Below are 24,812 nucleotides of genomic sequence, written 5' to 3'. Positions count from 1 at the left end.
GGGGTGTTTTGAACAGTGTTGTGCGTGAACGAGTTCAAAAGAACGCGTTCATTGAACACGCTCATTTTTTCGTGAACGTTGAACTGAACGCAACACATTTTTTAATAAAGAACTTGAACGTGAATTAGTTCACATTATGTGTCATGAAAGGCAGACATCACTGTAAATGAACGTTGGAATTTGTTTTCCATTGAAAACTGAGTGACATCTGTTTTCTCTTTTGAAACGCAACGAGAGAAAGTTCCTCCCTCCTGTATTCTCGCTGGTGCCGCTTAAATCATGTATCACCAGACAGAAATAGTTTTGACATTGTGTGCGCAATGCATTGCGAGCAACGTAGTGTCCGGCTGAGAATAGTTGAATAGCATACTGGCTTCCGCACAACGTTACCCGTGATGAATTGCAGCAGAGCGGGGTAGGCATAGCAACGCCGCGTAGCAGGCAATGACGAGAGCGCGGAGGGCTAGAGGAGCGAGAGAGAGAGAGACAGACCAAGGACGAGAGTGAGAGAAAGCGCTGCAATTTAAAAAAAAATGGCTAGTGGAAGTGATGGCACGGAGACGGACACCGATTCTCCTTATGAACATTTAAAACAATTTTACACTCTTGCAAACCAAGACCCCGACGGCAAAAATCTTACCTTTCTGTGTAAGATATGTCCACCTGCGCAGCAAAAACAAGTTAGGACATCAACAACGTCCTTCTCGAATTTGAAACGGCACATTGAGTTAAAACATCCATCCAGTGTAAATGCATATATGCACGCCCTCGAGGGTCATAAGGGAGGAAAGGGAAAAAAGACCCCCTGCCAACCCCAAACGCAAATGACACTGCCAGCAGCCTTCAAGAGGTCCGTGGTGGTCTCACAGGAGCAGGTAGATAAACTGACTATCGACTACATTGTGGAAGATTTACAACCTCTAAGCAAAGTTGAGAAACCCTCGTTCATCAGACTAGTGACAGGTTTGCAACCAACCAGACATGTGCCTTCAAGAAAGCAAGTGCAGGGACTACTGAATAGAGAATTTAAGGAGGTTATCAATAAATTAAAAAGTGAACTTGCCGAGCTTGATTTTGTTTGCACAACAGCTGATTGCTGGTCAGCTGTCAACAAGGGATTCATGGGCATTACAGTTCATTGGCTTGACAAACATGATCCATCACTCAGGAAATCAGCTGCACTTGCATGCCGTCGTGTCAGGGGGTCACACACATATGATGTACTGGCAAAAGTACTGGCAGAGGTGTACAAGGAATTTAAAATCCAGAACAAAATTGTGTGCACAGTGACAGACAATGCCTCAAATTTTGTTAAGGCATTTAACTGTTTTGGAGAGGGTGTTGCTATTACAGCTGCGGCTGCAGCTGCTGATGAAACAGTGGAAGAGGCTTCTGTCCAGGCAATTGACAGTTTGGATGATGGTGATGGTGATGATGATGATGATGATGGGCTTGAGCCAGCACCCCTCTCAGCGTTAGAGGATCCCTGCCTCCCCCCTCACAGAAGGTGCATGGCCCACACCTTAAATCTTGTTGCTGCCGACACAAAGAATGTAACTGACAGGCAGTACAACACACTGGCGAGGCCTGTGTTTTCCAAAGCATGCGCTCTGTGGAACAGAGTTAAACGGAGCTCAAAAGCCTCAGATTTGGTTGAGGAAAAGCTAAAGATTGGCTTTGTCACTCCAAATAACACACGATGGAACTCAATGTTCCTCTCCATGCAGCGCCTGAGTCACATAGCCACATTGACTCCACAGGCCAGCGACCTGATAGCGCCAGGTGATCCAGCTCCTGAATATGACAGGCTGCTTCTGCACAACGTCTGTGATGAGTTCGGCCTTCGGCGGTTTTCCCCACAGGAGATTGATTTCATCCATAACTTTGTGAGTGTGATGCATCCCTTAGCCGCTGCACTAAACATTCTTCAAGGGGAGAAAAACACATTCCTTGGGTACCTGGTGCCTACAATTGTGCAGCTGAAAAATGACTTGAGAGGGCTGCTGGATGAGAGCTCAAAGCCTACAGCTACAGAAGGTCTGGCTGCATGTCGTCCTCTCATCCAAACCATGATTCAGGCAATCTGCAAAAGATTGGATGACAGGCTTGAAGAAAAAGAGAACATCCTGGCAGCTGTACTACTCCCAATGTTCAAGTTGGACTGGGTGTCGGATGACATTCAGCGCTTGCAGTACAGAGTGATGCTGACGCAAGAAGTGCAATCTATCTCTGTGGTGGAGTCTGAACAAGCGCAAACCTCTGCAACAGAGAGAAAAAGCAGTGCTTCCTCCTTTTTTAAATTCAGTCGAAGCCCAGTAACAGTCACCAAGTCCGAGGTGGACATGTACCTGGATGCCCCAACTGCTGACAACTTCAATGAGTACACAGTCCTACCCAAGCTGAAAAAGCTGTTTGTGAAGTACAACACAGCAATCCCGTCAAGTGCTCCAGTGGAGAGGCTGTTCAGCACTGGTGGCCAGATATTTAGGCCCAGGAGAAACCGATTGGGAGATGCCAACTTCGAAAAACAGTTGGTGTTGAATGCAAACAAAAAACTCTTTGGACTGACCTGAGGGGAGAAAGAAGTATCCAGGGGGTGGGGTTCAGTTTTCAGTTCGCACTAGTGTAACCATGTTCCTGTAGATCATGTCCCCAGCACTGAATTGAAAAGGTCACCAACTACTGTATGAAAGTTGAAGTTACCTACCTAAAGTTGCATAAAGTTCCATCTTACACAAAGTTACATCTTAAAAATCACTGTATCAACCATAAAGATACGCAGTTTCCTTAAAAATAAAGTTTTTTGTGCCTTTGAGTTTTGCCTTCATTACCTTCATTCAAGAGTTTTGCTCATTTCATACACACACATATGTATATATAATATCATATATATCAAATAATATATACATATTTCATATTATATATTCTTTTTTTAATTAAATGCTGTTAGATTTCATTGCACTAAGTATAGAACTGGTCTACCTTGTCTGTACTGCTGCAAGTTTCATCACCTGGTAAGAAACCCACAATTGCAGTGTCATGAGCAAATGTCTACAATGAGCAGCTTCAAAGAACGTATAGTGATTTCTAGCTCGTAGTGTGAAAAAAAGTATTTATTTGAATATCTCACGAAAAAAGTAAAATGAACTGAACTTTGAACTAGTTCAGAATTAAAATTGTGAACTTTGAACGTGAACTGTTCACTTTGAGCATGTATGAACTGAACTTGAACTAGTTCAGAAAAGCTGTGAACTGGCACAACACTGGTTTTGAAGACAGACTGTTACAGTGAAACAAGGGTATTCTGAAAACACCCCCATTAGCAGTTAGTGCTTTCCACCTGATGAAATGAGCGCGCCTCAGCGCGGCAAAACTGATGAAATAAACGCGGCAGAAAATCGACCAATCAGAATTTTGGTCGAACCAGAACGTATCGACCAACTAATCGACTAATCGACTAGGACAGTACAGCCCTACAGACAACGTTGAATTTTTTCACAACCATATTTATTTGAACCAGAATACACAGATCAAGAACTCAGAGCGATGGAGGAAGCATCCGCTGCAGCAGCACGTCTTCAAGCCTCAGAGAGACAGAGATCTCTTCAAAATTGGTGGTGTTCTTGTAGCAAGTGTTGTGAGATGCCAACAGAAGTGGAGAGCATATGTTGTCAGCTTTACAAATAGAAAGGACACATACAACGTTGTTCACATAATGTTACCTCCGTTGGATGCGAAAATATCATAGGCACAGATGATGATGTCAGTACTAAGCGATCCACTCCTTGGTTTATAAAATCATCAGGGGAAAAATGATCGCTGCAGACCCTCCTCAACTTTAGTACGTTTATGGGTGTGTTGATATCCAGCCGAAGAGCGATCAACCATAACTTCAAGAGAGAAGGCTCATAAATTGGGAATTCGTGAAAACACCACTCCCGGATGAGTTCGCGCGAGCATAAGTAATTGTTTTCTTTTACGACGGTTGAAACATCCCGGATAAGCAACGCATTCTCATCCTTGGGCGTCATAATACTGACGCTTTTGACATTTCGTCTACATCGAACGCACATGGCACCCTTTAGCGTCAATATGAGACGCACAGAGCTTTGTTCGGTAATGGGTAGGTTTAGGTGTAGTGTAGGGATAGGGTTAGACCGCTAGGAGGCGCCTTCTGGCCCATTTCTATCTGCGTCTCATATTGACGCTAAAGGGTGCCATGTGCGTTCGATGTAGACGAAATGTCAAAAGCGTCAATATATGACGCCTTGGGATGAGAACGGGCTGGGATAAGCGCAAATTAGTACCATTTATGTTAGCCGTCTTACCTACAATCTCTGTTCTGTGTAAACAATGAGTGACGTACAGGCGCGAGAGATCACTTCCGGCGCTTTCCGGCGCTTGCGCAGACCGAAGCGCCCGCGCCCTCAGATCACTTGGACGTGGCTGTGGTTACAAGAGGTAAAAACGATATAAATACTGTTCGTTTTCTCACACAAACCGCTCGTTTCGTGTCTTAGGCCATCAATGTGTACTTATGATGGGGAATTGTTTCATTTGGACGATGGGGAATTGTTTTAATTTGGACTCTGTGCTTGTGTTTTGAGACAGTGACCATCAACCTGCATTATATGACTGACAGACAAGAACGGTTTGACCTAAAAATATCAAAATTGAAACTACTGCGGAAACAAAGACACCTACATCTTGGATGCCCTTGAGGTAAGCTAAAACATATCAAAAATTAATTTCAAAGTGAACTATCCCTTTAAGTCTCTTCCGTGTTGGATTCAAGAGAGAGACCGGGAGAATAGCTGCATTGGTCTGATGAAATAAAGGCCACGCTTCATACAGATGTCTTTGTAGTTTATTTTGTAGCTCTCTCTCTTCAGTAAACACCGTAGACACCGTGAAAACTACAAGAAATAAAAAAATATACTCAAAATATGCATTTCTCAGTCCTTCACAAGTCTCTCGAGCCAATGTCCGATGAAATGCACGTGAATGTTGCAACAGAAATACGACAAATACAATCAACATCATGAATAGCACATCACATACACGTAAAGTAATATAAAACAACACTATAAACATTGTGAAATATATAAAGGCAAATTACCGTGTGCGCCTCTCAAACCATGCAGATCAGCAATTCCTTCTCAGACTACATGTCGTGTCTCTGCATCCATATTCGTTCTGACCCAAAAATGACGCAGACCCGCTCCAAACTGAACCGGGTCATGTGACACATCACGTTTTCTACGTAAATCTTAGGCCCTGTCCCAAATGGCACACTCCGGACTTGTGGACTTCCTCAGAGTCCACACTTTGGTGACGTCATGTAGTGCAGACCTATAGGGCCCTTGGCGCGAGTCCACGAGGGCGCATTGAGAGGTATTTTTGGGACAGACTCGATCGGCATGCCGGAAATAACGGTCTGGTTGTTGTTGGACAGGAGAAATCACATTTTTGCGCTCCGACGTCTTATCTGCATGTCCACTACACAGCCTAATTTTACAGTTCTATATTTTGATATTATGCATATCACCTGGGCATTAGACAATAGATAAATCATGCTTATTTAAATGATGTATACAGTTGTACATAATAATACATAATGTTCCATTTGAACAATGATTACAATTTTAAAACATAATTTAAATATATTTTTTTCAATTTACAGGTTTCAATATTCATACTATGTTTACATATGACTCAGTAAAGCCCTGCCATTCGGTTCTATTTATTTAATGAATCATAATGCGATCGTATTATTAAACACGCTATTATTATGTTTGAGACATCAACCACTGGTCGATGACCATAATGTTTGTATAAACTGTAGGTAACAACTGGTAAAATGTACATTTAGGTCATAAAAACAGTAATATTTTCTTCTCAGCCATGTCAACAATTATCCGTGAGTGAAATCTCCTCCCATCTGTTGTCTGATTGGCCTTTCGCAAGGATTCCTGGGTAGTTAAAGTGCGTGGAGCCTGCATCTATGCGGGCTTCGTGGAAGACCGCTTCAAGGGTACAAAGGTGGCGCTGCTGAGCACACTTCAGAGCGGTAAAATGCTGAATGGGACGGCCTACGGACTCGTAGACTCAGCGAGCACGCGCAATTCAAGTCCACGAGACCGAAAGTCCGCGTGAAGTGCGCCATTTGGGACAGGGCCTTACTTAAAGAACCCCTAACTTTAAACACCTCAAAGGGCATACATTAAATATCGGCTTCTGAATATCACAATTGTTTTAAATTGAATGTACTCAAATTGACATGAATTTATAACAAACACATAAATACACATATCAACAAAAACATGTCCTTTGACAGTTACAGGGAGGTTGCCGCTTGGTTCTGAAACTATAAACTCACTGCATCTGTCCTGTATACACACATCCCCTTATCCAGTCTTAATATTGTGTGAATATTGTGAAGAATTATTTTAACAACTTTGTAATATCTCAGAAATTCTATAAAACTCACAACATCATCTTCGATCCTCCTCCTCCTCCCCCTAATGAGTAGTGACTCATAATAGTAAATTATTCATTTATTATTCATTATTTATTGTGTCGCAATCATATAAATTATGCATTATTTAATGTGTAGCAAATCATTTCTGTCCTTTCCTCTCAATGAGTTTTGACCATTTCAGTAATTAAAGTGAAAGGGGTCCAAAGTGTAATAAAGTTAGAGCTACAAAAATAAATTAGAGATGTTTTTACAGTATGGTTCAGGTTTATGTCACATTGCATTGTTCCACATTTGTGATCAAACAAAGTCCTCTTTATGATTTATCAGGAACTCTGCGTTCTGCAGAAAAATAAATGAAAGACAAAGCTGAACAAATGAAGGCAAGGATGAGCTAGTAAAAAGAATGAATGAACAAGCCAAAGAGAACAAAAGAATATACAAAACAGAAATAATGAGAACAAATTTATGAACAAATAAAAAACCAGTGGAAGAAAGAATAAATTAACAAACTAAAGAGAAAAGAGAGAAAAACATAATCGAATTAAACAAACATAAAAACTAACAAAGTAACATAAAAACAAACTGAAAAAGATGCGAGTGCTTTGTTTGCGCAATTTCACATATTTCACCACTTTATTTACAATATCTTCAACGCGCGTTCACGCAACAACGCCTGCTCTCACACACACTCACCCCGGTTTCACACCGCAAGCGTCAGCGGCGCGTGAGCAACGCGTATTTTTTTCGGCGTCCATGTTAATCAATGAGTGCATTCACACCGGGAGCAGGAGCAGCGCGTGAGCGTCAAGCAGGAGCGTCGCGTGAACAGCAGTGCAGCGGGGGTTTCGGCGTCCGGTCTATTTTTTACTGTGCTGCTCACGCTCAATTAAAGTGAAAGCACACTTTTAATGCTTTTGATGGACAAAATAAATGTGATTTAACACAAAACGTGCTCAGAATGCACAGAATAAGCATGTCAAGAGTTTTAACAACAATGCCAAAGTCTAGTGTTTTAACAATTATGCCAGAAAAGAAAATTAATTATAACAAATATGTATTTACCCATTTAAACTTTTTAATTATTCGTTTTGGGTGAAAGTAAGGTGTATTATTATAAAAACAAAAATGTTGAAAGAACTGACCCATTGTTTGAAATAGTTATATTGTCTGCCAAACACGGTTTGCAGCCGCTGCTGTGACGCTGTACTACGCTTCCAGTGTGAATACTCGCGGGAGTCTGCTGCTGCAGTGATGATGTAGTTGCGCGGATGTGCCGCTCGCGCGCCGCTCACGCTTGCGGTGTGAAAGAGGGGTAACGCCGGTTTCACACCGCAAGCGTCAGCAGCGCGTGAGCAGCGCGTGAGCAGCGCGTATTTTTTTCGGCGTCCATGTTATTCAATGAGTGCATTCACACCGCACGCAGAAGCGGCGCGGGAGCGCGTAGCAGGAGCAGAGCAGGAACAGCAGTGCCGCGATAGTTTCGGCGCCCAGTCTATTTTTAACGCGCCGCTTACGCTGAATTAAAGTGACAATGCATTGATCATGGCCAAAATACACCGCAATTTTACCCAAAAAGCGCATTGATGATATATATTGTGTTTTAAACAGCCAATCAAATGACCAACAGCAATTTAAAAACAAACCAAATGTCCAAAAACAAACGTGTTGCCCGAACAATAAAAACAAAGATGAACCAAGTTATATAAATGAAATTATTAATAAAATACAAAAATACTTGCTTCTTGGCAAGTCTTTTCTCTTAAATGTATTTGAAAACGAAATAAAGCAATGCCAACTTATCCATTATAGAGTAGTACTCTGTCTACACACGCCGCGGTTCAGCCGCGCGTGACAAACGCTGCCAGTGTGAAAGCAACACGCGCGTGTCCTGCTCCCGCTCACCATACGCACTGCTCCTGCGCTGCTTACGCTCTGCTAATGCATGCAGTGTGAAACCGGCGTCATACTTCGTGGTGGTCTCGTGAACGCGCGTCTATGTTCACCTCTCTCTCTCTCTCTCTCTCTCTCTCTCTCTCTCTCTCTCTCAATGAAAGTGAAAGTAAGTTCTCCTGTCGCCATTTTGAGCATGAGAACTACGAATACGACACGGAAAAAAACAGCATCAAAGTGTTTATCAACGTTTAGGAAGGAATATCCGTGTATCTTTATGATGTTAAAGCTGAAGGATTTGAGAACCTGTATATTGTAAAAGTTTGATCAAGGTGAGTGTTCATGTGTTTTGTGAGTGACTTCCTCATATTAATATGAATATCTAGAGGACATTTTAAGTAATTGTTTGTTTGATATGAAGGGTTTCTTTCACTTCAGTGTTTCTTTTGTGTTGTTCGTGATTCTTCAGAAGTTTAACAGACAAACGCCAACAAACACGTTTTTTTTATTGGATCCGTGTCTGTCGTGGTGCTCTCGTGAACGCGCGTCTCTCTCTCTCTCTCTCTCTCTCTCTCTCTCTCTCTCTCTCTCTCTCTCTCTCTTGTCACACACATAAAGTGCTGTTGCCGCCATTTTGAGCAGGAAAAATAGGAATACGACACGGGAAAAAACAGTATCAACGTTTTTTTTTTTTATTAACGTTTAAGAAGGAATTTCCTTGCATCTTTTTGGCGTTAAAGCTGGAGGACTTTTGTGTTTGGTGGGTCGGGATTTTATTTTTTATTTTTACCCGACTAAACATGTTCAATTTAAGGTGTGAATGTTTCTTCATTCAGAGTCAGTGGAGGAGATCAAACTCATCAGATTCTCCTGTATCTTCATCATGGCTGATTCACAAGGATCCAGAGATGGAGATTTTCCTCCAGGATGCAGGTACTTTCAACCATAGACATAATAAATACATAGTAGTAGTGGGAAGTTCGGATCATTTTACTGACTTAGAGAAACTTGTGCATGCTTTCATCACCAGCAGGGTGGATTATTGTAATGGACTCCTCACTAGCCTTCCCAAAAAGACCATAAGACAGTAGTCTCGCATAGCCAGACCTTCAGACTGACGGCAGAAGGTCTGGACTCTATCGCAGCATTTCTTGGCCAAGGACCGCCCAAGAGGACGTTTGACTGACATGTAACACAACCAATCACAGTTTGTTTTGTACCGCGTCATATTTAGGGGCGTGACAATATAATGTTGATGTCCCTACAATAACAGACCGGCGTGCATCTAATAAATTATTCATTCAAGAACCTTGTGCAAGTTTACTGCATCAATGGAGCCGCGAACTTCACATACTTTTGAAAATACAGCGTTTAGTTGATCGTGGTAAGCGCTCATTGTCTCAGTTGTAAAAACAACGGCTTTCTTCTTCCACGAGGGGTTTTGGCGTCATGACATTTGTTTCCCGGCGGACCGAAAATAAACGCGACACTCGCGCCCCCCGGAAATCCGATAAAATTCAACCAATCAGATGACGACTTCGACATTCCTGAAGTGTTTCCAGTTAAGTGTACCATATGCATCAGACGTTTAGCCAACGTTCCGTGGGCGTGACGTCTGAGGCTGAGACTAATAAGACAGTTGCAGCTCATACAGAACGCTGCCGCTAGGATTCTGAGCAGAACCAGGAAATATGAACATATCACACCAGTCCTCAGGTCTTTACACTGGCTCCCAGTTAAATTTAGGATTGATTTTAAGGTATTATTACTGGTATATAAATCATTCAATGGCCTAGGACCTCAATACATTGCAGATATGCTCACTGAATATAAACCCAACAGATCACTCAGATCATTAGGATCATATCAGCTAGAAATACCAAGGGTTCACTCTAAGCATGGTGAGTCCGCTTTTAGCTATTATGCCAGCCGCAGCTGGAACCAGCTTCCAGAAGAGATCAGATGTGCTCCTACAGTGGTCACATTCAAATCCAGACTCAAAACACTTCTGTTTAGCTGTGCATTTACTGAATGCGCACTGTGCCGCTGTTCGTCCGACTGTTTGTTTTCCTTTCAAAAGCAGGGCATTTAGCCCGAAACTGTAAATGCACACTCAGAAGGTGTAAAAGAAAGTGATAATGTGAAAGTGACGCGTATTAATGTGGGTTTGAAAGTAGTTAAATGACGATATTAAAGTTTTCGTCTGAGAAAGAATGTGAACGCAGTGCTAAAGAAAGTGAAAAGAACGTGCGAGTAAATGAGGGAGAAAAGAAAGTTAAAGGAAAGTTGATAGATGGAAGTCGTAAGAAGATTGAAGGTTAAAAGAAGGTTGAAAGATTTAAGTCTTAAGGGAATCCTTTTGAAGGAAAGATCTATAATAATAGAATTTTTTTATTTTTTTATTTTTTTAAGTAGGCCTACTGTATTTTATTTTATTTTTCTAAACTGTTTTAATTATTCTTAATTCTTTTTATTATTTTAATTTCTTCTATGTAAAGCACTTTGAATTGCCATTGTGTATGAAATGTGCTATATAAATAAACTTGCCTTGACTCGGATCTTTGAGTCTCGTTCAGCAAAATGAACGAATCTTTTTTCGAGTCATTTCGTTAATTTCGTTAATTTCAGTATAATATAATTAAAATGGCATGTTAAATATCCCAACACATCTAGTACTTACGAAAATGTTGATTACATTTGTAAAAAGAATAAAAAATAAACTATAGGGTAATGCAGCCAAAGCCAAATTATAAGAAACCGAAATGTTTTATTAATTGATTAGTTGTTGGGTCTTAAGTTCAGGCTATTTCAGTGTGACTCTGTTAGTTCACCTCAACTCCTGATCCGAGACGTTCTTTCCTTTGCAACTTCATATTTATCACGTTTGTTCTCCTCCTCTCGTGTCTCGAGACGAGTTGTCGACTCGTCAGTGTCTGACTCTGATCTGTCTGCTGCTGGGCCGAGCCGTGTGTGATAGGCTACCGCAGGGCCGGAAAGAGAAAAGATTAGTTCATCTTTCGAGTCTCGAGTTCGGGTTCGGGTCCGAGTCTTTCGTTCTTCCTGTCAGTCCCATAGAGGCTATCCGATTGTTAAGTCTGACGTCACGCGTGACGTTTTGGGTCCAAGCGCTCCTCTCGTCCAGAAATAACAATGGTGGAACCTGTAAATTTATTTACGATCACGTCCTTCTTAGTGAGGCACCATTGGCGGTCAAAAAGGGTTTAAATTCCTTTAACACCAACAGAGTGGTTAGTGTAGCTCATCACTCAGGTGGCATAATTAAGGGTAGAGTCCAGGCATCAATGAAAAAGAAGATTTACGAGGTTGAAGTGAGTTAGCTCGGGACACGGGACACAGCACTGCGGCATTGTAAAAACACTCAATAATAACCAAAACACTAGCGAAAGCGGGAGGTAGGTAGAGAGGACCTGGACTTTGGACCCGGAAAGAGTATTATCGGAGAGTGGTTACGTCACGACTTAACAACCGAATGCTGTCAGTACCGGAAAGAGAAAAGATTAGTTCATCTTTCGAGTCTCGAGTTCGGGTTCGGCCGGGTCCGAGTCTTTCGTTCTTCCTGTCAGTCCCATAGAGGCTATGCTCAGTACCGGAAAGAGAAAAGATTAGTTCATCTCTCGAGTCTCGAGTTCGAGTCGTTCGTTCTTCAAGCCACAAACCCATAGCACTATGCAGAAACAGAAATGATTAGTTAATTTTTTTAAGTCTTCGGGTTTGAGTACTTCGTTCTTTTGTCACGTGACCGCTGGTATCTTGCATCAACATTAGATTCGTATTATTGACTGCGTCTGAATATATATTGTTTTATATTTAGGAATTAAAATACAAAATATGTGCAATAAACATTATCTGAAAAATAATTATTGCCCCTGTCCGTCTCTTTTCTAAATGTTTCTTGTGCATCTGTGGTGTGTTTTATTATTATTATTATTATTATTATTATTATTATTGTTGTTGTTATAATATATTATAATAACAACACACATTGTTATATATATATATATATATATATATATGCTATAGGCCTATAAGCTATGTTACAAAGGTGTAGGTTGGAAACTTAAGGTGACTAAAAAATCACTAAAAAACACAGTGAATGACTCAAAAATAGGCATGAATCCAAAATACATAACACTTCATTTACATTTTTTAACAGATTTTTATTCATTAATAACACAAGGACAAAAAAATCATATAACAACTCAATAGAGAAAAATAAATTAGAGTGGATTCAAAATTAGTAATAGTCTAATTGACTTGAATTTGTGAAGTTAGACTTGAATAGTCAATATATTTCCCATATTTGTATGTCTATGATATTAACTGAAAATTATAATCCACTGTAAGCGAGTCTCATCAAAGTGGTTTCCCCCACATACGGATAAAGCTTTGCATTAACCAACTCTTAAATATCACATTCAATGTTATAGGAAATAATCTTCATGACAGAAATTCACAAATATAGCCTATATACATTTGAGAACAGAAACGCATCACGTAACTGTAAAAGTAAAAATAAAATAAAAAAATAACTACGCGCTTGTTTGTAAAAAGGTTGTGAATTAGTATTCAATACGATGACAAGTCACGTGACAAAAGAACCCGAAGACTCGAGAGATGAACTAATCTTTTCTCTTTCCGTTACTGACAGCATAGCCTCTATGGGACTGACAGGAAGAACGAACGACTCGACCCGGCCGAACTCGAGACTCGAAAGATGAACTAATCTTTTCTCTTTCCGGTACTGACAGCATAGCCTCTATGGGACTGACAGGAAGAACGAAAGACTCGGACCCGAACCCGAACTCGAGACTCGAAAGATGAACTAATCATTTCTGTTTCCAGTACAGACCAGAACCCATATGTTGCGTAATGCGCATGCGCGGTCAACACAAAATAAACGAATCACTCTCTGAGACGTTAGTCCCGAGTCATATTAAAGATTCGTTCAAAATGAACGAATCGTTCATGAACGACACATCACTAATACATAGACGCCCTATTGGCCGCTGGATCGTACGTCAACGGCGCCGCCATACTGCGGAGGGCAACTTTCCCATACTCTCATAACGAGAATTGAGAAAAATGCCTATTTCGTGTGCTGCTTGGGGCTTTACAAATCGCCACACAATTGAAAACAGGTCTCGGGGAATTACCTTTCACAAGCAAAACTGAAAATTTGTTTCTGGTTGTATTTCATTTACTATTTTTATTTTCAGAGGAGAAAGGCCGCGAAATTTAAAAATACTACTGTTATTGTGTCACGAAATGTAGTTTTAAGAGTTTTTCAGTCGACAATGTAGTTGTTTAAAGCTCAAATCTGTGGTTTATTTATAAAGATAGCGCCTATTTAAAAATGTTATCTGACGGTTTCGGAGTTGTGAGATCCAGCGATCACCGGGCGCTCAGCGCTCATGTACACCGCCGAGAACAGCCTTACCTCGGCTAGTGCTTCTGACGGTCGCCGCTGGATCTGATGTCTTTAGTCTAGTGGTTAAACATGAGAATAATTCATCTTGTGTATATCTAACGGGCGATCTTTGGACCTCATCCAGCAGCCATATCACCCTGTAGCCCAAGACTGGTTGCCCACTGAAGCTAAGCAGGGCTGAGCCTGGTTAGTACCTGGATGGGAGACCTCCTGAGAAAATCAGGTTGCTGCTGGAAGAGGTGTTAGTGAGGCCAGCAGGGGGCGCTCACCCTGTGGTCTGTGTGGGTCCTAATGCCCCAGTGTAGTGACGGGGACACTATACTGTCAAAGAGCACCGTCCTTCGGATGAGACGTAAAACCGAGGTCCTGACTCTCTGTGGTCATTAAAAATCCCATGGCATTTCTCGTAAAGAGTAGGGGTATAACCCCGGTGTCCTGGCCACATTCCACCCATTGGCCCTTACCAATCATGGCCTCCTAATAATCCCCTTACATTGAATTGGCTCTATCACTCTCTCTCCTCTCTCCACTTATAGCTGGTGTGTGGTGAGCGCACTGGCGCCGTTGTGCTGTGGCTGCCGTCGCATCATCCAAGTGGATGCTGCACACTGGTGGTGGTTGAGGAGAGATCCCCTGATATGATTGTAAAAGCGCTTTGGGTGTACAGTAGTACATATGAAAGCGCTATATAAATGCCTCATTCTATTCTATTCTATTCTATTCTCATTAATCTATAATTTGTTCCTTGGCAAATCGTTTTGGCTGAGGGCAAAGTGAAGTTTCATAACTTTATATATTTAGGCTATTTAACTTTAACGTTGTAGCCTGCTGTATGTTTGACTGAATTGTTTACTTTATTTCTTGACTTGTATAGCTTCTTATACCTTTTAAAAAATGAAATTTAACAAAAAGAGACAGGGCTGCATCATTTTATTTTATATAGCCTATGTAAGAATATTTTAAAATATATAAATTTACATTATTAGGGGTTCAAGCACGAAGTGCTGAAACCCTATTGTAATTGTAAGGATTTTTATTATTATTCTTCCGCCGTAAAACGCATTGTACAGCCCAAACCGTAAGTGCTGGAGACTTGAAACTTTGCCAGATGGTAGTACAAAAATCGAGGAGAGGTTATCAAATTATGACCCCGATTGGCCAATAGGTGGCGCTATAGTAAGCAAAAGTATGAAATCGCTAATAACTCCTAGACGGTTTGTTGTAGACTCAAGTGTCTTATATCACTGTAATCCTTGGCTCAAGACGGACAAAACGTTTTCAATTCTCCGATTTCATTTCCGGTATGCAAATTTTTCCGCCATTTTGAATTTTGTCAAAAACCTACTGTGCAGAAATGTTCTTTGGAGTCTGAATATCAATAATTATCGGAAAAAAGTGAAAATTTCCATTCACGGTCGCTAGGGGACGCAAAATTAACGTTGTGGGAGGAGCCTATTTTACTAAAATGGCTATAACTCGAGAACTAAATGAGCTGCCTTCACCAATCTCGATACACATGTGTAGGAGGTCAGTCTGGGGTCACACTAAAAAATCTCGTCAATTGGCCACATGGTGGCGCTATAACACTAAAAAAACATATAAACACCTGACTGTTTGTCCGAATGACTTGAAATTTGGTATGCAGTGTCTTTGTCCAAGGTGCCATGTATGTCTAAAAGGATATTGGCGTATCTCAAAAAACATTGCCGCCATCGGCCAATGAAGTTTGACCACCTATTAGACAAGGTTAATGGAGTCCGATCGGAACGAAACTCAGTGGGTTCGCAAAAGTAGGTAATGTTTGGCTCAAGGCCATAGAGGTCTGTAAGAATTTTGAAAGAAATCAGCCACTAGTTGGCGCTAACGAGTTTTAAGGCTCTGTAATCACGTAGTGTTACAAATTTCATCAGAAAATGCATATCATTTGATAGATCTCCTCATGCTGAACAACTTTGCCTCTAGAACCGTTGCTGTCAATCAAACCGTTCATTAAATATTCGCGAACATGTTAAAAACCTACTTTTGCGAACCCTGTTTTTTTGCCCGATCGGAACCAAACCAGTCTAGGACAATTCTCTGGACTCTCTAGATCAATAATTATCGAAAAAAAGTTGAACTTTTGCATTTGGCTGGCTGTAACAGGGTCATTTAGAAAAGGGGCGTGACAAAATACACTCAAAAGCCTATAAATCCTAAACGAAAACTCAGAACTTCACAAAAATCGATGAGCATATGTGACATGACATGGTGAAGAAGCATGCAGAGTTTCATGGAGATCGGACCATAGGTGGCGCTATAACTGTCAAAAAGCTTTGAAAACCACATATTTCCTGCCTGTATTGGCTGTGAATGGTCTTTTCCATCTATTATGTCAGTGGTTACATGCTTGCTAAATAAAACTTAATAACTTTTGATGCTTTCGTGCTTAAAGGCCTTAATTGCTTGAACCCCGATAAATGCTGCTTGCAGCTTTAATTTATTATTGTTATTATAATAATATACCACTTGCGATTATCAATCTATTATAGTTGTGCTGTTAAATTATTGTACTATTCATAGTAACTATTTAACTTATTATTTTTTATTGTCTATGTTCTGTAATTGATATTTCATATTCTATTGCTATTATTATAGTATTATACAAACCATATGCTATTATCAATATATTATTATTATTATATTATAGTACTTATGCTATTATATAATTATACTTTTCATTACTATTTTATTTGCTGTATACTGTTTGTTTATTTTATTGACTAAACTATTTACTATTAGCCTACTTCTCACTTTATCTTATATTTACTATTTCAGTGCAGTGTAGTTGTAGCCTACCATATCATATGTATTACCATAAAGGATCCATCAGTTATCTTTGTTATTGCTAAAATCGGGTCAATGAATATGCTTTTTCCACAATAAGAAAACTTTATTTAATTTAATGTGAAAATTAAATTATATCTCAGTATGGGGGTGTTCACAATTCTTATCCAAGAATAAAAAGCCAAATACATGACAAGCCTGAGCTTTGGCCATTCCTTATTAAAAAAATATTTTATAAGTCTAACTATCGAGATTTTAAATAACTAGAGATGGAACTTTTTTGTACACCACATACAAACCACTGAAATCGGTTGATAAATGTAAAAAAAAAATGTTTTTTTTTATCCAGAAAAACCGCAGCTCACCTGTTTGCTTGCATTTGATTACAGCGCAGTCTTGCCCTCCGCAAAATGGCGGACGCGTTGACGTATCGCAGCAACGTTCCAAAGCGGCCAATAGGGCGTCTATGTATTTATTATGTCTATGCTTTCAACAAACACGGTTAATTATTGTGTTACATCACAGAAAAAGATCAGTGTTGACCCCCCCACTCCCCCCTACAGAGTTTAGAGAAAAACATATAATTTTGCCTATTGTTTTTGTTTCAAAACTATAAAACTAACATGAACTATTAAATAAAAAGATCATAAAGTTATTTCAAAGTTCTATTTTATGAAAGAATGTGTTTATATTAATATGGTTCCTATCATAACGAATGAAGACACTGATCTAAAGTTTAAAGGATTAAACTGAATCTGTTCTCTGTTCCAGTTCAGTCCAGCAGAAGAGCTCAAACCCAGAGTCCAGCTGTGTGTCTATGAAGAGTAACCGCTCTATGGAGCAGCCACTAACGTTTAAGAGTGGAGACAAACGGCCTGATCTCAGGTATATCATTTTTATAAAAGATGTGCTTATAGTATGACACTTTTGAATTAGACGCATAATTGATCTCAGTCAGTCTAATTCTAGCAATGACATCAATCATCCTATAATTCTATAGTTGTTTTCAATTTGTTTGTTTTGAATTCATAATTCCTAATATTACCGGTTTTCTCGGTCGCTTTAGTACATTTTTTGAATCATGCTCAACATTTGCTAACCAATAAGTTCATTTCTCAAAATAGTTGTAATCAAAGTTTGAAACACAGTGCAAAACACCACTGAGTTACAGATGTTAAAAAAAAAGTGTTACAATAGTCCCTGGTCTTTCCTAAGACAGAAGTTTCCAGTAAAAGTGCAGAACATTTATAACTCTGTATGCTTTTTATTTTATTTAGTTTGAAAACCAGTTCAGTCCAGCAGAAGAGCTCAAACCCAGAGTCCAGCTGTGTGTCTATGAAGAGTAACGTCTCTATGGAGCTGTCAATAACGTTTAAGAGTGGAGACAAATGGCCTGATCTCAGGTATTTCATTGCTATAAAAGATGTACTTATAGTATGACAGTTTTCAATTAGACACATAATTTATCTAAGTCAGTCAATGACATCAAATAAATGTAAGTCGAGATTTTTTTCCACCTTTATATAATAGAGTAGGTGTAAAATTGATTGAATTTTTCGAACTGCTTGTTCAGATTTGTTGAAAGCTTAAATCGAGTTGCGATTTATCTTTTCATGTGCAGCTTGTCATTGATGTACGGCTCTGTAAACGCTGCTCCATCTGAAAGCACTGCGGGTTTGAGTCACTTATAACTAGGGGTGAATGGTTAATCGCAATAAAACCGCACGCGATTTGGCAAAGGCTGCGATTATTTTATGTGCAGCTTGTCAGTGGAGTGTGGCTGATCGGTAGTAAACACTGCCCCATTTGAACACCAGAGGGCGCTCTCAAGCAAACACGCTAAATATGCCAGGAAATCCCTATCGCTGTAGCTGAATAAACGGAAGATTGAAACGCTTTGATTAAACATGACTTATAAACACACGACTGCCTTATTCTGTGTAAGAAGCTCATCATCTCACAGAAGGAGGAGCTCAGCTGTCGTTATGAAGTGAGTTTGGAGGAAATGCATGTTATTAATTATTGTCATTTGTTGGACAAGAAGTTCATAGGCCTAAATGCTTCTCATGTTTTGGAAAGATGTTTGATGCGTGTTGTTTTTTCAAATGCACGTTATAAGTGACTCAAGCTCTCAGTGCTTTCAGATGGAGCAGCGTTTACAGAGCCGTACGTCAATGGCAAGCTGCACATAAAACATAATCGCAGCCTTTGCGATTTTAAAATCGCGATAAGCCAAATCGATTTAAGTGCGATTACATGGAAAGTGCGATTAATCGTTCAGCACTACTTATAACTAGGGCTGGGCGATATGGCCAGATCCCCCCCCCCCCCCCCCCCCCCCCCCCGATTGGGGGGATGTAAAAAAAAAAATACTTGCATCACAAAACATTTGGTAACTAAACATAATTTTATTAAGTTTAGTGACAACACAATGTTACATGGTACAATGACTGGTATGCTACTGTTTTTATTATAATAATTATAATTTTGTATTATTTATTTATGCTTGACACAAATTTCACAATTTCAATTCCTAATTTGATTCCAATCTTGATTCAATATTGATTCCTTTGGATAAATATTAGGTACAGTAGATACATGTTAACCCCCTGGGGTAACATGCCCACTTTTTTTCTTATCAGTACAAAAAAGACTCTAAATACTCTGTTGATTTTGATTTTACATGTAAGTTTTATACATCAATCAAAACGCTTAAATGTCTTCTTTTATTTGTGTACACTCATAATAAAAACAAAATGTTGTGTTTTTCGTAAAATAAAGAAAATAAACATGATGCGCGTTCTGCCGTCTCTCTCAATGTGAAACTCATTCTGAAACGCGACAGAAAATGACCTGTAACTCAGCGAATGTTTGTCACACAGACATGAAACGCATGTCTATACAACGCTTGGAGTTTCTATTTTTAAAGTATGTAAATTATATAAAAAACAAATATTCTCTGTTTAAGTAATCTGTATGAAAGCAGCGGCATGTACAGTTTCTCAAACGCTTCCTCATTAACTCTAATGTGACCACGCCCACACGCGCACGAGCGATTGACATGCAAAGATCCACGCGGAGAAATGCAGACCTGTAAACGCCCTCATCACCTCAAAACAAAGAATTAGAGACTTCGGTAACTTACTCCTCTGCTTTTCATCGAGTTTGGAAGACTGTGTTTGTGCTGTGCTGTGCTGTTTCACTTGGATTTACCTCGGAGGAATTAGAAGAACGCGATTTGAAGATGAGAAGATTTTTAAGGTAAGACATGTTAAACTGGTGGTGCCAGATTAAAATGTATGTTATGAAATGAGATTGAAGTAAAAACTAAGCCTAATATCGTACATGTATATGTAATAGACAACATGTTGAAATGTGAACTAGACTGGTAGGCAATACATGTCCGACAGCATGATAAAAGTAGGCTAGTATGAGTGTATACTATGGTGAATATTATAATGTTTAGAACCGTGTTTACTGTTAAATACTGTGTTTATGGATATCTGCTGAAACATAGATGTATAACAATAATTAGTTTAATAGTTTTGAGCGGCTTGATCGCTTCAGTAAATGTTATCTGCACGCGTTTGGAAAGCAAAATGCGGCAAACAATCGGCATCATTTTTTTTTTACTCCAAATGTTTATTTTCGTTATGACATTATAAAATGAGATTGAAGTAACATATGATTATCAATATATGTTTCTCTAGTGCAGTGAAGTGTTGAAGTGTTCCTTTTTAACGATTTATAGGCTATTGTTATTATTATTTTATGCAGCACAGTACATAGCTTATGCCTACAAGGCCAACAAACCTGGTGTTCATATATATGTGTGTGTGTGTGTGTTCTGTACATTTTAAAAAGCAATTTTAACCTGAAAAATCTAAAATGTATTCCCCAAATCGTGCAGCCCTAGTTTCTCTTGATATCAGTATGTTCACAGCGTGTTTTTTTTTTTTTTTTTTTAGGGATCAGATGCTCCACTGAGGAGTCCTGCTGACTTCAACATTCACATAAGTCTCTGTACATGAACATGGTAAAGTGAAAAATCAAACACCTTAGAAATGAAAGGTATGTACTATGTTTCAGGAATGGCACAAAGATGTGTGACTGGTTAAGTCTCTGTCTTTAGTTCAGTGTGTTAAATAATGTGCTTTTTTGTCATTTGTTGTGTATATTTGGATTATGTTGTGTAATAAAAAAAATCCAAACAATCAAAAAGCCATTCTTTTTTAAATCTCCTCATTCTTTGTGCAAGGTTGCTCAGAATGACAGGGCCTGATAGCTCATGATAGGGCCGTTAGGGAGGGTCTTTGTCTTTCTCAGGTGTGAAAGAAATTAAATATTCATGATGTTCACGCCTCTTCGCATAAAGCTTTCTCACACAAAACATGTCTTGCAAATTTTAAATCAATATATTGTCTAATCTGAATGAGCAGTCAGGATGATTTTCACATAGTTTTGGAGCAAATATTCTAGGCTACGTCATACAATTTTCAAAAGTCTTGTGAAGAAATAATCAATATGGGTTTTATGACCTTATTTCAGTGAGAATTTTTTGTGTGTTTTCACAAACCACGCATAAATGTCATTATCTCAAAACTACAAACTTTTACATACATGATGCTGACATATTATTGTAGCACAGATTGTGCTGAATACAGTGTAATCAGACTTTAGCCATGAAAATGTCACAAGTAACAGAAATAAGCACAAATGTCAGAGCATGTCAGGACACCTCCAGGGCCCAGAAAACAGCTCAGACCCCAGAGGGTTAAACATACAGAGAGCTGTCAGCTGGTATTTCTATTACATTAAAATGCACAACACTCCCTAAGACAGAAGTTTCCAGTAAAAGTGCACAACATTTATAAGTCTGTATGCTTTTTATTTTACTTAGTTTTGAAACCAGTCCAGTCCAGCAGAAGAGCTCAAACCCAGAGTCCAGCTGTGTGTCTATGAAGAGTAACCGCTCTATGGATCCGCCAATAACGTTTGAGAGTGGAGACAAACGGCCTGATCTCAGGTATATCATTGCTATAAAAGTTATGCTTATAGTATTTCAATTTTATGAAATTGTTATTAATATACAGCAGTTTAATGATCTGGATTTGAACCAAATAATTCTAAGTTCAAATCCTGCAAGTTTCAGTCTATTAATGATTACCATTGTGCTCTTGTGTAAAGCTCTATGTATTATATTGTTAATACATTCACACACTGTAAAAGCTGTTGGTCTGTTACTCAGTTAATGACACAATTACATCAATATCAGTGTGTCTGATTCTTTACCCTCTTCATTCTGATTTAAGGGGGGGGTGAAATGTTATTTCATGCATACTGAGTTTTTTACACTGTTAAAGAGTTGGATTCCCATGCTAAACATGGACAAAGTTTCAAAAATTAAGTTGTATGTTTGATGGAGTATTTCTGTGCCAAAAATACTCCTTCCGGTTTGTCACAAGTTTCGGAAAGTTTTTTTCGAGTATGGGCCTGTGTGACGTCAGATGGGGCGGAATTTCCTTATACAGGTCCTAAGGGCACTTCTCCCAGAAGGGCGCGCGCGCACCCGTAGACCAGAGCGAGAGAGCGAAAGCAGTACGCCCATCAAAGCGCTGTGCTCGGCTTTAGGGAAGTCATCAACGGAGTTGTGCAAGAGTTCTCGTTTGTTCCCTGCATTTCGACGATGATCGTTTTATAAACAAGGCCCAGTTCGACGCCGGATTTGCAGATCGTCTAATGCTTAAGGAGAGAGCAGTCCCAACGATAAAGGTTTACGGTCGTGCGTTGGAACCGCAGGCGGTGAGTAAAACTGCTTCAAATGTCTGTGTGTTGTTAGCTATTGGCGCGTAAGCACAGCAAGTAAACAGTGAACAGCGCTCGTGATTCTTTAGCTCCACCCACACGGCACGCCTCCAGCCGCTCGTTTTTTTCCGGAAAGACTCGGTACAGCCTATATTTCTTTTATAAATATAATAAAACTAAAGACTTTTTGGAGATATGAAGGATGCAATACTACTCTATAGGTACTCAAGATTAACATGAAATTGACTGAAACCGAGTGTTTCACCCCCCCTTTAACCCCCTGAGGTCTACGGTATCGCCGGCGATACCAGCTCGCTTTTTTTTTATTAGTGTAAAAGAAACTCATAAATACTCTGTTGACTTTGATTTTCCATAGGAGTTTCATACATCAATCGATTCTGTTAAATGTGTATTATTTTTGTGTATACTCACAATAAAAACAAAGTGTTGTGCTTTTTGCCAAATAAAGAAAAATAAACACGAAGCGAGTTCTGCCTTCTCTCTGCCAGTGAAGTCCATTCTGAAACGCGTCCGAAAATGAACAATAACTCAGCGGATACTCAGTCAAACAGGCATACAGACACACAGGCATGAAGCTTGAATTCTCTTCTTTTAAATGAAGTAATTTATATAAAAAACAAATATTCTCATCTTGTGAAATCTGTATTAAAAGAGAGCGATTCCAGTCGACCTAATTACAGCTAATTCAGATGTAATGTGACTCCGCCCACGGAGAGCGCGCGCTATTCAAACGCAAATGGTTGAGGCAATCCTGTGAACGCCCCCATCAGCTCGAGAAAAGTTTATTTAGATCATTACTTGTTTACACCGTCTTGCAGCGCTGTGAGGAATAATAGGCTACTAATGGAAAATGTCCCTCAGAAGTGCGGGTATATCGAGGAGCGAGCTGCGGAATACTAGTAAGTTTTTTCCTTCTCACGTCAATTTCTTCACGTGGGTTTCTGTTTATGAATGAATAAACGGCAGAGATGCGCGCTGTTTACCACAGCTGGCAAAGACAGTTTAAATTTAAATCGCGTGTGTGAATGAATGATGATGTTTTAGCAAACTGTATTGCTATACTGAGATGAGTAAAAAATCGACTGAATGTTGAAATAAAATGTAGGCTATTTGTATAAGCAACGTATTAAACTGCAAATTAACAATATGCCCTAATATTTCATGAAAACAACGTTACAGTCAGACGAAATATGAAAGACAACATTTTGTTGACTAGATTTGGGTACAGTTTTTACTGTAGAATATACTGCCACATCAAATAAGCTTTTGTTTAGCAATTTCTATATATAAAATACTATTTTTGTCAAAAATAAAGTCATCAACTAAGATGTTAGCTGTTCCAATGTTGGCTATATTCAAACTAATGAATACATAGATAAAATGTAGGCCTATAATCATTTTTTTTTACAAAGAAAGAGTACACTTGAAATATTGTTGAAATTGTAATTATTGTTGTAATTGTAACCGTTTTAATAAAATAGCAAAACATATTTACAAGATAGATGTAAGCAAAATCTTAAATGGTCAATATAAGTCTTCTTCTAAATATATCTTTTGTCCTTGCATTGTGGCTCAGTCAGTGTCACACCTGAGTGAATGGCTCATCATTATGCAGAGTGGGTGGGACATTGTATTCTAAGGTGTAAACCACTCCTCGTTCACGCCCCCTCGCATATTGGCTTTCCAAGCAAAACCTGTTTTACATCAATTTAAATCAATGTATGGTTTTATGTGAACGATAAAGCAAGACTATTTTCACATAATTTTGAAGAAAAAACTCTAGGCGAGGACATCCATTAGTCAAGTCTTATTGCCACATATTTACTATGTGTTTTGTGGCCTTATTTCAAAAACTTTAATTTTTAGTTTTTTCGATAACCACGCATAAACATTATTCTCTCAAAAATGAAAACATGTACATACATGTGGCTCACATATTATTGTAGTCCTGTTTGTGCTATATAGAGTGAATTTACACCTTTGCCATTAATATGTTTATAAGCAACTGAAAAAAGCACAAATGTCAGAGCATGTCAGAACACCCCCAGGGCCCAAAAAACCGCTCAGACTCCAGAGGGTTAAGGTTAAATCTTCCACCAGTTAAAAACAAAACTGTGTTCATGCCTGTGATTCAACCACAAGACTTTAATGAAAGCATGTATCCTGATTTCAGGTCAAATGTAGGACTTTTGTTTTTGTTGTTTAATTTTAGGTGTTGCACATATCACACATCACTCAAACACATGATTGAAACATTTCAGAAATCTTTTGATGTTCTGTGTCCCATAATACAGCAAATATATATAAAAAATTGTAATTTATGGTTATTTACTTCTCCAACTT

General features: G+C 39.2%; 1 protein-coding gene and 2 long non-coding RNA genes across 4 annotated transcripts in view; 2 read left to right on the top strand and 1 right to left on the bottom strand.

Moving 5' to 3' along the window:
• LOC309506213 (uncharacterized protein) overlaps positions 1-24,812 on the top strand; it is a 415,585-nt gene that overhangs the window by 328,403 nt on the left and 62,370 nt on the right. The gene's annotated exons all lie outside the window — the stretch shown is intronic.
• The window catches only part of LOC309506546, a 157,327-nt gene that overhangs the window by 99,750 nt on the left and 32,765 nt on the right, over positions 1-24,812 (bottom strand). The gene's annotated exons all lie outside the window — the stretch shown is intronic.
• On the top strand, positions 8,450-9,537 carry LOC309506513. Its single transcript, XR_014208822.1, has 3 exons — positions 8,450-8,703; positions 9,210-9,304; positions 9,402-9,537. It is a non-coding gene; the product is annotated as an uncharacterized lncRNA (long non-coding RNA).

Source organism: Leuciscus leuciscus (assembly GCF_965113295.1).
Source record: "Leuciscus leuciscus genome assembly, chromosome: 9".
Classification (NCBI taxonomy): domain Eukaryota; kingdom Metazoa; phylum Chordata; class Actinopteri; order Cypriniformes; family Leuciscidae; genus Leuciscus; species Leuciscus leuciscus.
Note: the sequence above shows the minus strand (reverse complement) of the source record. Positions and strands in the feature narration are given on the sequence as shown.